This window comes from Balaenoptera physalus, assembly GCF_965194825.1.
Source record: "Balaenoptera physalus genome assembly, chromosome: 2".
In the NCBI taxonomy this organism is placed as follows: Eukaryota; Metazoa; Chordata; class Mammalia; order Artiodactyla; family Balaenopteridae; genus Balaenoptera; species Balaenoptera physalus.
Window position 1 is genome coordinate 117544946 of NC_138883.1, and position 14338 is coordinate 117559283.

Here is a 14338-nt window from a genome sequence, read left to right on the forward strand (position 1 = left end):
GTTTTATGCATATAGTTTAATATGTAGGTATATTTATCTTTGTAGCTTTACATTAATTTTGTATCCTCAAGGTTCTTCAGTCTCATTGAAATTCATCAAATTAACAAATTCAACAAATTAAGCATTTATTGAATGTTCTATAACAGTGGGAAATAAAAAAACATAATGAATATTTCCTGCCCTAAAGGGGTTTAGGGTTTTGTTGGGAGTCAAAGTGGATCAAAGGATTGAGATTAATCGGTGTTATAAAGGATTCTTCATTGGGGAGATTGGGTTGAAGACAGGTTAGATTTATAGAGAGATGGGTGTGGGTTTTCCGGATAGAATAAAGAGCATATGCAGAGGGATAGATTTGAGAAAATAGCTAAAAGAAAACTTGAAGCATGCTATTATCAATTGATAGAGTCCTCTATAAAACTCTAATTTTATTTTATTTTATTTTTTATTAAAGTATAGTTGATTTACAAGGTTGTGTTAGTTTCTGGTGTACAGCAGAGTGATTCAGTTGCACATATATATACATATTCTTTTTCATATTCTTTTCCATTATAGGTTATTATAAGATATTTAATATAATTCCCTGTGCTGTACAGTAAATCCGTATTGTTTATTTTATATACAGTAGTTTGTATCTGCTAATCCCAAACTCCTTATTTATCCCCTCACATTTCCTCTTTGGTAACCATGAGTTTGTTTTCTATGTCTGTGAGTCTGTTTCTGTTTTGTAAATAAGTTCATTTGTATCATATTTTAGATTCCACATATAAGTGATCATATGATATTTGTCTGATTTACTTCATTTAGTATGATAATCTCTAGGTTCATCCATGTTGCTGCAAATGGCAAAATTTCATTCTTTTTTATGGCTGAGTAGTATTCTGTTGTGTGTGTGTGTGTGTGTGTGTGTGTGTGTGTGTGTGTGTGTGTGTGTGTGTGTATATACCACATCTTCTTTATCCATTCAGCTGTCGATGGATATTTAGGTTGTTTCCACGTCTTGGCTGTTGTGAATAGTGCTGCTATGAACATAGGGGTACATGCATCTTTTTGAATTAGAGTTTTGTCCAGGTGTATGCCCAGGAGTGGGATTGCTGGATCATATGGTAGTTCTATTTTTAGTTTTCTGAGGAACCTCCATACTGTTTTCCATAGTGGCTGCACCAACTTACATGCCCACCAACAGTGTAAGAGGGTTCCCTTTTGTCCACACCCTCTCCAGCATTTTTCATTTGTAGACTTTTTAATGATGGCCATTCTGACCGGTGTGAGGTACCTCACTGTAGTTTTGATTTGCATTTCTCTGATAATTAGTGATGTTGAGCATCTTTTCATGTGTCTACTGGCCATCTGTATGTCTTCTTTGGAGAAATGTCTATTAAGGTCTTCTGCCCATTTTTCGACTGGGTTGTTTGTTTGTTTTTGTTGTTGAGTTGTATTAGCTGTTTGTATATTTTGGAGATTAAGCCCTTGTCAGTTGTGTCATTTGCAAATATTTTCTCCCATTCCATAGGTTGTCTTTTTGGGTTTTTTTTATCGTTTCCTTTGCTATGCAAAAGCTTGCAAGTTTGATTAGGTCCCATTTGTTTATTTTTGTTTTTATTTCTATTGCCTTGGGAGACTGACCTAAGAAAATATTGCTACAATTTATGTCAGAGAATGTTTTGCCTATGCTCTCTTCTAGGAGTTTTATGGTGTCATGTCTTATGTTTAAGTCTTTAAACGGCCTTTGTTTTAAAGTATGTTTTGTCTGATATGAGTATTGCTACCCCTGCTTTCTTGTCATTTCCATTTGCATGAAATATCTTTTTCCATCCCCTCACTTTCAATCTATGTGTTTCCTTCGCCCTAAAGTGGGTCTCTTGTAGGCAGCATATTGTAGGCTCTTGTTTTATTATCCAACCTGCCACTCTGTGTCTTTTGATTGGAACACTTAGTCCATTGACATTTAAGATAATTATTGATAGATATGCATTTATTAACATTTTAAACCTTGTTTTCCAAAAGCTCTAATTTTATAAAAATGCATACATTCTTTATTCTGAATATATGTAAACACACACATATTGTAGGAAACTTTTGGAATGAAGAAATATATAAAGGAGAAATAAGAATCTCCTTGCTTGAAAGGTCATTTTTTTAATTGAAGTATAGTTGATTTACAGTATTGTGTTAGTTTCAGGTGTATGGCAAAGTGATTCAGTTTTATATATATATATATAAATAAATATATATATAATAAATATATATATACACACACACATATTTTCAGATTATTTTCCATTATAGGTTATTACAAGATATTGAGTATAATTCCCTGTGCTATACAGTAAATCCTTATTGCTTATCTGTTTTAAATATGGTAGTGTGTCTATGTTAATCTCATACTCCTAATTTATCCTCCCCTCCCCCTTCACCTTTGGTAACCATAAGTTTGTTTTCTATGTCTGTTAGTCTGTTTCTGTTTTGTGAATAAATTCATTTGTATTATTTTTTAGATTCCACATATAAGTGATATCATATAATATTTGTTTTTCTCTGTCTGACTTCACTTAGTATGATATTCTCTAGGTCTGTTCATGTTGCTGCAAATGGCAAAATTTCATTCTTTTTATGGCCGAGTAATATTCCATTGTACATACCACCTCTTCTTTATCCATTCATCTGTCGATGGGCATTTAGATTGCTTCCATGTCTTGGTTATTGTGAATAGTGCTGCTATGAACATTGGGGTGCATGTGTCTTTTCAAATTAGAATTTTTGTCTTTTCTGGATATATGCCCAGGAGTGGGATTGCTGGATAATAATGGTAACTCTATTTTTAGTTTTTTAAGGAAGCTCCATACTGTTTTCCATAGTGGCTGCACCAGTTTATATTCTCACCAACAGTGTAGGAGGGTTCCCTTTTCTCCACATCCTCGATAGCATTTATATTTGTAGATTGAAAGTTTATGTTTGGATTGGTATTTAGAAACAAAATGAATAAAGAAACAAGACAATTATTAACTTCCAATCAGAGAAATTATACAAGAAAGGAAATGTAAGAGAAGGTTATTACATCATTTACATTGACATAATGAATTTGTACAAATATTTACTGAATATCTACGTAGGCATAATTTATTCACTTAACAATTACTGTATGCTTGGCATTGTACTAGGTGCTAAGGATATAGCAGTGAACAGCAAAGGCAAAAATCCCTGTCATCATGGAGTGTCATCATTCTAGTGGGGAGAAATAGTAATAAACAAATAGGTCAAATATATTTAAAAGACATGAATTTTTGGTGAATCCCTTACACATTCTGTTATAATATGGCAGCATCCCACAGTTGTGTATTGTGATGATTCATCTTTCCACTCTAGTGGAAGATAGCCTTATCTGAATGTGAGATGACCTGCAAAGTCATCTTTGCATTCCTTGTGACTTTTAAAATTGTAGCACTACTTGTACAGTTGTGCTTTATCTGCCACTGTTAGGGCTTTTATCAGCTGCCAAGAGGTAAGATTTGTTGTTCAACTTCGAATGTAGAATCCCAGATGGTGGACTGACGGATGCCTAGCACATAGTTAATTCTCCTTGTCAGTATCATGGGTCTTTGCTGAATGGTGACATTAATGCAGTTTGGCTTCCTCAGACATAGGGGCCCACCCTGTTCCTTGTCTCTGCTCCATTCTTTTGCACCAATGATAGATGTTGTTACAAACTTGGTATCATACATGGAATGATTTTTTGCACTGCAGTAACAAAACCAAGTTTATCAAATTCCAAGACATCACTATTGAGAAATACTGTAGCTCTACAATTTGGTGCATGTTGTGTATACATATATAACTTGAGTAATATTTTTTAAAATCTTTTTAAACTCTTTTTATTTATTCTTTATTATATCAAATGTTTATATAATTTCAGTGTGAAAAAAACTTACATACATTTGTTAAGGTCTCATTGTAATCTGTGAGATGGATCACAAAGAAAGAGGTGAATGATAATAAGCCATGCTCCCCAAAAAATTCACTCCGTGCATTTTGATTCCCACAGTGTACCTTTTGTGTAAATTTGTATATTCAAGATGATTTCTCAGATGTAGTCATAAGCCCGTCTATCAAGGGAGTTTACATCAGCAGATTGGGCAAGCACATCACAAGGAAGTTATTTCCAAATCTAAAGCCCAGGATGGGCTGGGTCAGGCCCTAGGCACATGCTTTCCGTTGCCATCATCACAGACTTCCTGGGTATCTCACAATATTCAGTGTGAAAATAAAAAACACCCCAAGTCTTACACCAAAATATAGGCTCTTAGAAGTATGCTTTTAGCTTTTTTAAAAAATAAGACATTTTGGGGGGTGTGGGGGGGAATTTGAGACATAGTTAACACTTATTTTGGCAAGATAGCAATGAAAACCTGAAAAGCATAAGCTATGTGTCCAGATGCAAAAGTCATCAAAGAACCATAGTCTGTCAGGGGAAAAATCCACACTGAACAAAAGATACAGTATGTCTAAATATTTTGAAATTGTAATTTGAATCAAGAGTAAATGCTGAAAAATTATGCTCAGTGTTTGCTAGAGATTAAGTGTGCCTTTTCCTGCTTCCCCCAAATAAAATCGTAGAGCTTACTATTTAATCACTCCCCAGAGTTTCAGTTTTCTCTCAGTATAAAAGCAAGAGCTACATACACATAATAAAATGTTATATGTTAATGTAATAATTCCCCTGGCTCATCCAACGTGCAAGTGCACATGACTTCAAAGACTACAATTTGGGGCAAGTATAGAAGAAATGAAAAAAACACAATTCAAGTTTCAAAACCTGTTCTTAAAATTTTATTTATAGGACACTCAGGTCATTTTAACTTCTCAGTAAGGTAAAGGTGTTGCACTGTCATTTGATTATCAGTCCCCCTTGGCATGGGAAGAATGTACATTACCACATGCCAATCTGAGGGACTAGAAATAAGACTTAAAAGTACTACATTTCTTAATGACTGAGTAAGGTATTTATAAGTAAGTTTATGTTCACATTCTGCTGAGACCTCTTTATAGTCTCAGCACCTGACAATATCTAACAGGCTCCAATAATCCTATCAGGTTAAATGATGATGCAACATTTTTTAAACGAGCCAATTATTTCAGCTTACTTAAGTCATTCAGAGCCAAAAATCTGAAGAGCGAGCAAAATCAAATCTTTATTTTTATAACTATATAAATGTGATCCAAATGTGTCCACCACTAATTTTTCAAAAAGAAACATGCTGTAAATAAGCACACATATCTGCTCACTGATATGTGTATGGACTCCCTAGATGTCTTCTTGGGTTTAAATACAGACCACTCACAGCAACACATTTTTAGTAGAAAGTGTAGCATGATGTTAACCCATTTTAGCTTTTGCACATACATGTTGCACTTCTGGCTGATGATGCGGAAAGATTCTCAGCATTAAACTGTTATGCTGGGCTGCACCCACCCCTTTAAATGGCATCAATATCAACGTCATTGTCCTTGTTGTCAGACTTTACAGCTTCAACTTTCAGTACACTGGCAGTTTTTGAATACACCACCTCAGTATTCTCATCTTTATCATCTTCTTCACCAGCACAAGATTCTTCCTCTGCTTCCTTCAACCATTTTATAAAAGGTTCCACTTTGACACGAATCTCTTTGGCAAGTTCTTTTGAAACATATTTCTTAGAGGCCTTTTCTGACCAGCTAAGGATGGCTTCTTCCTCCAAAAGGTCTGCATCATACATCTCCTTCAAGATATGTGGAATCTTGGAGATGAGCTGAGCTTGGTGCATTGCTAACACACACTCCAAACAATGAAGAAGGTACCGTTGAGCTTTTTTGTTGTGACAAAATCGTAAGAATTGGTGCCCTGTATTTCTTAATTTGTTCTCTAATGTTCTTATTAAAAAGAACTTCAGTCAAAATAAGAGGGCCCATGGCTTTTACATCCAGTCTTTCTGCTTCAGCTACAATTTCTTTGTCAGATGAGTCAATACTACCTTCTTCTTTCTTTTTCTTAACAAAATCAAACAGGAGGGCTTCCCTCGTGGTGCAGTGGTTAAGAATCTGCCTGCCAATGCAGGGGACACGGGTTTGAGCCCTGGTCCGGGAAGATCCCACATGCCGCGAAGCCAGTAAGCCCATGCGCCACAACTACTGAGCCTGCGTTCTAGAGCCCGCGAGCCACAACTACTGTGCCTGCGCTCTAGAGCCCGCGTGCCACAACTACTGAAGCCCGCGCGCCTAGAGCCCGTGCACCGCAACAAGAGAAGCCACTGCAATGAGAAGCCCGTGCACCACAAGGAAGAGGAGCCCCCACTCACCACAACTAGAGAAAGCCCATGTGCAGCAACGAAGACCCAACGCAGCCAAAAATAGAATAAATAAAATTTAAAAAAAAACAGGTTATTGACACGCTCTTCAACAGTCCTTTCCAAATCATCACTGAGGGTTAAAACTTTTGTGTGGTCACTGATTTCATCCATTCTTCACCTTTGAGCTTCCTCTGTTGTATCCTCCCCCCAGTCATCATCTTCCTCTTCTTCCACAGCATGTGGAGGAGGACTAATTTCATTGGGTGGTGGTGGTGGTGGTGTCTCACTGCTGGACACGGAACCATTTTCCTTGTCTTTGCCCTTTCTAGTTTTCTTTTCCTTTTCTTTCTTTCCTGAACCATTGTCACTATTCTCAGGTGGGATTTTGAGAATGAACATGCAGAGTTTATGATGTGTATCAAGCATGCCTCGATAGCCACGGGCTTTACAAGAATTACCTGCTGTTTGCTTCTTTGGATTGACATGCACATCCATTTCGGGATTCTCACACTCAGGACAGAGAACAAATTTTTTAATGAATCCATCCAACATGCCTTGCAGCTTATTCGCCTCATGAGATCCACTGACAATGTAACGGTCATTCTTAACGTCAAACTGGGTCTGTGCTCCCAGTTCACAACCAAAATATTTGGTGGGATACGTTGGAGGCCAATTAAGCGCTTTGGCTATGTCAACCATGTTGACTATAATTGTCTTGATTCCATTTCCTTTGCCCTCAACCTTGGCAATCAGACGGGGCATCTTGTAGCGATAGAACTGGTCTGACACGCTGCGGTTGACGTTGACAGGCATTTTGGCTCATTAGTGGCTTTATCAATAAGATGATGAGATCTTTGATTGCAACTTTTTGATATCCCCTGTCTGGAGAAGAAGGGATAACATAAACGACTGCAGGAGTTCTCAGTCTCTGACATGAAAAATTTTTTGCCACTGAGGCTGTAAGCTTCTTGCTTGTATGCTGTGTTTCCCCAATACAGGTACCAATGGCTGCGCAACAGCTCGTTTTCATCAAATAAAGACATAAACCCAACGTTGCTGTCCCGGGACTGGGATGAAGTGAGGTACGCGCGAACCCGTGTCCGAGGAGCGTGGCGGAGGCAGCACAGCGAGCAGCGGCCAGGCCAGGCACCGCCAAGCAGCAGGGACGGGCTGTCCCAGCGACGTCTGGGGTCCGCACCCTTCAGCGCCCGGGGCCTGGCGACCTCTGGAATGTTCTCGCTGTCTGGAATATGGTTGTTTTCTTACTCCAGTTTCCCTAGAAAGGAAAACCTGAAAGCAAGCTTGCGTGCTGATGCTTTATTAGGAAGAAGTATAACCCCAGGGCAGTAAGAGTGAGGGCAGAAGAAAAGTAAGTAAAGAAGGAAGCTGTACTAGGTTGAATAGGGTCCCCCAAAACTCATGTCCATCCAGAACCTCCAAATGTGACATCATTTGGAAATGGGATCTTAATTAGGTAAGATGAGGTCACACTGGACCACTTAGGGTGGTCCTTACATCCAATGGCTGGTATTCTTATAAGAAGAGAGATACAGAGATACACAGACACACATGGGAGAAGGCATGTGAAGAGGGAGGCAGAAATCAGAGTGATGTGTCTACAAGCCGTGCAACCACCAGAAGCTTGAAGAGACAAAGAAGGACTCTTTCCTGGAAACAGCAGGGGGAGCCTGGCCTTATGGACACTTTGATTTCAGACTTCTGACCTCCAGAACTGTGAGAGCATAAAGTTCTGTTGCTTTAGGCCACCCTGTTTGTGGTCCATAATTATGGCAGCCCTTTCACACCCATAGGACTGATCTGATGATGGATCAGGGCCAACCACAGTCACCTGGGAGAGGAGTGCTCAAAATCACTTCTAGGCAGGGCACGTCTTGGTCCAGCACTGTATGCTCAGAGCAGTGGTCCTCGGTCCTGGGTGCACCAGAGTCACCTGGAGAGTCTGCAGAAAATGCATGAGTTCTGGTCTCACCCCCAAGGGATTCAAATTCAATAGGTCTGGGGAAGGTCCTGGTCCTCAGACAGGTCCCTCCATGCTTGCAAAATGGCTGCTACAGCTCCAAGCGGCAAGAGGTGTCCTGTACAGTTCTTGGGGTCTCAGAACACTCTGGGCTGTGTCCAGAGGCAGGAAGCAAGAAGTCCCTTCTCAGCACAGCTTTTTACGAGCAGGGGATCCATTCCCAGAAGCCCCACCAGAGCCTCTGCCTTCTGGCCAGAACTGTATCACGGGGCTCCTTCTTGACCACCACTGGCGGTGGACTTGAACAAAGCTCTCTTTACTCTTTGGGCCAGAGAGGGACCCACACCACCCCTTAGGGCAGATGCCCCCACTTGACTCTGCCAGCAAGGAGGGAGCAGAAGGGATGGGTACTGGATAGGCCACTGGCGGGTCAGCCCCTGGCCTCTGTGCTGAGGTGTGGGAGAGCGTGTGACTGTCTAAACTCTTTTTAAAAAGATACCTTTATTGAGGTATAATTTACACAAAATAAAATTCACTAATTTTAAGTGTTCAGTTTGATGGGCTTTGATAAATGTGTATAGTTGTATAACCGCCACACAGTCATGGTATAGAACATTTCAATTGACCCAAAAAGTTTCCTTGTACTCTTTTGCAGTCCATCTTCTCTGTCCACCCTTGGAACCTAGCAAAACCACCGATCTGCTTTTTGCCACCATAGTTTTGCCTTTTCTAGAATTTCACATAAATAAAATCATACATTATGTAGCTCTTTTGTGTCCAGCTTCTTCCACTTAGCATAATACTTTTGAGATTCATCCATATTGTTCATTTCTTTTCATTACTGAATAATATTCTGTTGTGTGGATAAACCTAATTTGCTTATCCATTCAATTTTTGATCGACATTGGGTTGTTTCCATTTTTTGGCTGTTATGAATGATGCTGGTATAAACACTTGTATACAGCCTTTTTTTTTTTTTTAAAGTCCTTCAATCATTTATTTATTTATTTATTTATTTATGGCTGTGTTGGGTCTTCGTTTCTGTGCGAGGGCTTTCTCTAGTTGCGGCAAGTGGGGGCCACTCCTCATCGCGGTGCGCGGGCCTTACACTATCGCGGCCTCTCTTGTTGTGGAGAACAGGCTCCAGACACGCAGGCTCGGTAATTGTGGCTCACGGGCCCAGTTGCTCCGTGGCATGTGGGATCTTCCCAGACCAGGGCTCGAACCCGCGTCCCCTGCATTAGCAGGCAGACTCTCAACCACTACGCCACCAGGGAAGCCCTGTATACAGCCTTTTTGTATGAACATATAGTTTCATTTTTCTCTGGTAAATTCCCAAGAGAGGAACTGTTGCTGGGTCATATAGTACATCTATGTTTAACTTTATAAGAAACCGCAAAACTGTTTTCCAAAGTTGCATTCCTACAAGCAGTGTGTGAGGGTCCAGTTGTTCCGTGTCCTCACCAACACTTGACATTGTCAGTCTTTTTAAGTTTAACTATTCTTGTGCATATGTAGTGGTATCTCATGGTGGTTTTAATTTGAATTTTCTTAATGGCTAATGATATTGACCATCTTTTTGTGTGTTTATTTGCCATTTGTGTATCTTATTGAAGTGTCTGCTTATATCTTATAACCTTGTTTAATTGAGTTGTCTGTCTTTTTATATTTGAATTGTGAGTTCTTTTACTTTTTTTGCATTTTTAAAAAATTTTTATTTTATATTGGAGCATAGTTGATTAACAGTGTTGTGTTAGTTTCAGGTGTACAGTAAAGTGATTCAGTTATACATATACATGTATCTATTCTTTTTCAAATTCTTTTCCCATTTAGTTTATTTTCATTCTTTTTTCTTTAGTCTGTTCCGCAGCAGTGAATTCCACCATTCTGTCTTCCAGGTCACTTATCCGTTCTTCTGCCTCAGTTATTCTGCTATTGATTCCTTCTAGTGTAGTTTTCATTTCAGTTATTGTATTGGTCATCTCTGTTTGTTTGTTCTTTAATTTTTCTAGATCTTTGTTAATCATTTCTTGCATCTTCTCGATCTTTGCCTCCATTCTTATTCCGAGGTCCTGGATCATCTTCACTATCATTATTCTGAATTCTTTTTCTGGAAGGTTGCCTATCTCCACTTCATTTAGTTGTTTTTCTGGGGTTTTTTCTTGTTCCTTCATCTGGTACATAGCCCTCTGCCTTTTCATCTTCTCTATCTTTCTGTAACTGTGGTTTTTGGTCCACAGGCTGCAGGATTGTAGTTTTTCTTGCTTCTGCTGTCTGCCCTCTGGTGGTTGAGGCTATCTAAGAGGCTTGATGGGAGGCTCTGGTGGTGGGTAGAGCTGACTGTTGCTGTGGCAGTCAGAGCTCAGTAAAACCTTAATCCACTTGACTGTTGATGGGTGGAGCCGGGTTCCCTCCCTGTTGCTGTGGCGGTCAGAGCTCAGTAAAATCTTAATCCACTTGACTGTTGATGGGTGGGGCTGGGTTCCCTCCCTGTTGGTTGTTTTGCCTGAGGCAACCCAGCACTGGAGCCTACCCGTGCTCTTTGGTGGGGTTAATGGCAGACTGTGGGAGGGCTCACGCCAAGGAGAACTTCACAGAACCTCTGCTGCCAGTGTCCTTATCCCCACGGTGAAACAGAGCCACCACCTGCCTCTGCAGGAGACCCCCCAACACCAGCAGGTAGGTCTGGTTCAGTCTCCCCCAGGGTCACTGCTCCTTCCCCTGGGTCCCGATGTACACATTACTTTGTGTGTGCCCTCCAAGAGTGGGGTCTCTGTTTCCCCCAGTCCTGTCAAAGTCCTGCAATCAATTCCCACTAGGCTTCAAAGTCTGATTCTCTAGGAATTCCTCCTCCCGTAGCCAGACCCCCAGGTTGGGAAGCCTGACGTGGGGCTCAGAACCTTCACTCCAGTGGGTGGACTTCTGTGGTATAAGTGTTCGCCAGTCTGTGAGTCACCCACCCAGCAGTTATGGGATTTGATTTTACTCTGATTGCGCCCCTCCTACCGTCTCACTGTGGCTTCTCCTCTGTCCTTGGACGTGGGGTATCCTCCTTGGTGAAGTCCAGGGTCTTCCTGTCAGTGATTGTCCAGCAGCCAGTTGTCCCCATTTAGTTTATTACAGAATATTGAGCAGCATTCCCTGTGCTATACAGTAGGTCCCTGTTGGTTATCTATTCTAAATATAGCAGTTTGTACATGTCAATCCCAAATTCCCAATCTATCCCTCCCCCCTCCACCCTTCCCCCCGGTAACCATAAGTTCGTTCCCTAAGTCTGTGAGTCTGTTTCTGCTTCGTAAACAAGTTCACCTGTATCATTTTTTTTTAGATTCCGCATATAAGTAGTATCACATGATATTTGTCTTTCTCTGACTTACTTCACTTAGTGTGATAATCTCCAGGTCCATCCATGTTGCTGCAAATGGCATTATTTCATTCTTTTTAATGGCTGAGTAATATTCCATTGTATATGTGTATCACATCCTCTTCATCCATTCATCTGTCAGTGGACGTTTAGGTTGCTTCCATGTCTTGGCTATTGTAAACAATGCTGCAGTGAACATTGGGGTGCACGTATCCTTTCAAACCATGTTCTTCTCCAGATATATGTCCAGGAGTGGGATTGCTGGATCATATGGTAGCTCTACTTTTAGTTTCCCAGGGAACCACCATACTGTTCTCCATAGTGGCTGTACCAGTTTACATTCCCACCAACAGTGAAGGAGGGTTCCCTTTTCTCCACACCCTCTCCAGCATTTATTGTTTGTAGATTTTTTGATGATGGCCATTCTAACCGGTATGAGGTGATAACTCATTGTTGTTTTGATTTGCATTTCTAAGAGTTCTTATTCTGATTACAGCTCTTTTATCAGAAATGGGTTCTGCAAATATTTCACTCAGTCTGTGGCTTACCTTTTCATTTCTTAGCAGTGTCTTTTGAAGAGCCAAAGCCTAAAATTTTAATGAATTCCAGTTTTTTCTCTTTGCATGCTATTTAGGAAATTTTCATCTACTCTAAGATTGTAATGGTATTTTTCTGTGTTTTCTTCTGGAAATTTTATAATTTTAGCTCTTAGATTTAGCCCTGTGGTTCATTATGAATTTTTAGTAGTATTTAATAACGTTACTGTTTATTATTATTTGGTATAGAATCCCTTCTTCTCTTCTACTAAGGCAATGTGGTATTGAAAAAATTACTATGTTATGGACATAATCACAGATCTTAGAGAATCTACTTCTGGAACCATTGAATTAATTTTTCATATATAGCGAGGGTTAAGGGTCTGGGTTAACTTTTTTGCACATACATAACAATTGTTCCAGCATCATTTATTGAAAAGGCTAACTTTTTGTCATTGAATTACCTTGGCACCTTTGTTAAAAATCAGTTTGCTGTGTATGTGTGTGTCTATTTCTAGACTCACTTTTCTGTTCTGTTGACCTAAATGTCTCTTCTTAATCCAATAACATACTGTCTTGATTACTTTAGCTTTGCTGTAATTTTTGAAATTGGTAGTGTAATTCCTCCGTGTTCTTTTTCTAAGTTGTTCTGTTATTTGCATTTTAGAGTCAGCTTTCCTGCAAAAAAAAATAAAACAAAAACCTGCTGGGGTTTTGATTGGGATTCCTTTGAATCTATAAATCATCTTGGGGAGAATTGACATCTTAATAGAGTCTTCTGACCCATGAACATGTTATAACTCTCCATTTATTTATATCTTTTATTTATTCCATTTATTTATAAACTTTCTCTCAGCAGTGTTTTGTAGTTTTCACAGTAGGTCTTATACGTATTTAGCTAAATTTATCCACAAATACTTTATAGTTAAGTTATTGTAAATAGAATTTTAGAAATCCCAATACCTAATAATTTGTTGCTAAAGTATAGAAATACAAATGACTTTTTTTTCATGTTGACCTCATGTCCTGTGATCTTGCTGAATTCATTTATTAGTTCTACAGCATTTTTTAGATGTTTTGTCATTTTTTTCTACACAGGTGATCTGTTGTCTGTGAATAGACAGTTTCACATTCCTCCTTTCATTCAGTCTGTATACTCTGTCCAGCTCCCTGCTCTTTTTTCCCCAGATTGCACCAGCTAGGACATCCTTTAGTGAGAATCGACATCCTTGCCTTGTTCCTGATCTTGGGGGAAAAGCATTCAGTCTTTTTAACAATAAGTATAGTGTTAGCTGTAGGGTTTTTGTCAATACCCTTTATGAGATTGAGGAAGTTACCTTCTATTCTAGTTTGCTGAGAGTTTTCAGTCATGAATAGGAGTTGAATTTTGTTGAATGCTGTTTCTGCATCTACTGAGATGGTTTTTCCTTTTTTTAGTACTGTTCATGTAATAAACTTTAAAAATATTTAGTTCTTATGAATCAATGTTATTATAGAAATATTTGATTTTTTAAATTATGTGTATGTGTGTGATAAAAATAAGAATACATATTTAAAAAACATTTTGCCCCCTAAATCAAAGAACAGTTTTGTCAGTTTATGCAATGTATTCACAGTATTTTCTGGGTTCCACAAGAACCAACACATAGAAGAGGAAACATATTTAGATTATAGCACATTTCAATTGCAATTTTCTGTTGGTATTACATTTACACACCCTCTCCCTTCATACTAATCTGGGTTGTGATATATTTTTAGAATTTTTCCCATAAAAGGAAGGGACAGGATAGCCATGGAAAGTTTTAGCCACTTCTGTTTTAGTATGAGAATCTAATTATTGGCATGGATTAAAGTGTGCTGTATTTGTACTATCAAATTTTGTAGAAGCTGCACAACCAAAAAAAACAAAAGTACAGTGTCATTTCTTTCGGAGAAACTGATTGCTAGGGCCCAGTAACAGCTGCCTCTGTGATGTTTTTGTTGAAATCCAAAGAAGCTTTGGGCTCTCTGCTTGGACCCGGGCAGCTGTTTAAACTTGATTTCCCTTAAACTTCATAATTCTCTGCCACCTCCTGTGAGGTCCATGGGAACTTAATGCTTCAGATTAAACTGTAGCTTGGTGTACAGTAGTACCATAGGT

At 39.2% G+C, this 14338-nt stretch overlaps 1 protein-coding gene and 1 pseudogene across 2 annotated transcripts in view; one reads left to right on the plus strand and one right to left on the minus strand.

Annotated features, from left to right (window-relative positions):
- The window catches only part of REC114 (REC114 meiotic recombination protein), a gene marked incomplete at its 5' end in the record, with an annotated part of 111773 nt that overhangs the window by 33970 nt on the left and 63465 nt on the right, over positions 1–14338 (plus strand). The window lies entirely within an intron of this gene.
- LOC309651544 (eukaryotic translation initiation factor 5-like) lies at positions 21–7945 on the minus strand (annotated as a pseudogene). The gene is made up of 2 exons: positions 6416–7945; positions 21–6044 (listed from the first exon to the last, which is right to left on the minus strand). The product of its transcript is annotated as a eukaryotic translation initiation factor 5-like (transcript).